We start from the raw sequence: 1,103 nt of genomic DNA, 5'->3' as shown, positions 1-1,103 counted from the left end.
TGTGTGTGTGTGTGTGTGTTTGTGTTGATATGTATGTTTGTGTAATACATACATTCTATGTACGTGTGTGTGTGCGAGTGTGTACGTGCGAGCGTGCTTGTGAGTATAAGTGTATAGGCCTATGTGTGCGTTTTCGTTGTGTCTGTATTTTGTTAGTTAGTCTGTGATGCAGACATCCTACATACATACAGACGGACAGACAGACAGACGGACAGACAGACAGACGGACAGACAGACAGATGGACAGACAGACAGACAGACAGACAGACAGACGGACAGACAGACAGACAGACGTACAGACGGACAGACAGACAGACAGACAGACAGACAGACAGACAGACAAACAACGAAAGAGGGGAAGAATAGAGAAAACAGAAACTCCCTCCTTCCTTTCCATCTTTGAGATTTCTTAGCCTGACTATCGACTCAGCCACGCAGAGAAATACCTACCCAATAAACACCCAAGACACACCACCACAACCACACCTCAATCCGCACAGAAAAAAAGTCCACAATCCTTTACATAAACTGTTATCATCATCATCCCCTTGTCGTCTGCGTAGGGAGAATGAGGAGAAACGGCAAAATACAAGAGCCAGTCGCTGGATTCAAGGGAGGAAATATCGACTGACATCTCGTTTGTAGTTGCGACGCCATGATTGCCATGGAAACGAGAGCAGAAATACGCCGAGTCAGGAAACCAGTTATACTGACGGTACGTTATAGATTTTGCTATCGCGTTTCAGTATAACGGCTACCAGATACGATTTCTCATTTCGTTCGTTTGTTTTAGTGAAGAGAAACACGCTGGGGTAATAACGGTCATTTAGCGTGAAGTAGGAAAAAAGTAGGAATGACAGGCAGATGTAATAAAGGGAAAGGAAAGAAGAAGAAGGACCTGCCGTTAGCGTTATTCAAACCACCAGCTCATTTCGATTGCTTTCTTTCCAGTGGTTAAGTGGTTAGAAAGCTTAAGCTCACAACCACTAATGACAAGCATGTCGGTTATAAAGATGTGTCCAAAGAGAGAGAGAGAGAGAGAGAGAGAGAGAGAGAGAGAGAGAGAGAGAGAGAGAGAGAGAGAGAGAGAGAGAGAGACAGAA

General features: G+C 44.5%; 1 protein-coding gene across 1 annotated transcript in view; it reads right to left on the bottom strand.

Moving 5' to 3' along the window:
- Positions 1-643, bottom strand: part of LOC101858051 (ATP-binding cassette sub-family A member 3) — a gene marked incomplete in the record, with an annotated part of 59,842 nt that extends 59,199 nt beyond the window's left edge. The window contains 1 exon segment of the mRNA XM_013086330.2: positions 451-643.
- Between the last annotated feature and the right edge of the window lie 460 nt (positions 644-1,103).

This window comes from Aplysia californica, unplaced genomic scaffold, assembly GCF_000002075.1.
Source record: "Aplysia californica isolate F4 #8 unplaced genomic scaffold, AplCal3.0 scaffold00456, whole genome shotgun sequence".
Taxonomy (NCBI): domain Eukaryota; kingdom Metazoa; phylum Mollusca; class Gastropoda; order Aplysiida; family Aplysiidae; genus Aplysia; species Aplysia californica.
Note: the sequence above shows the minus strand (reverse complement) of the source record. Positions and strands in the feature narration are given on the sequence as shown.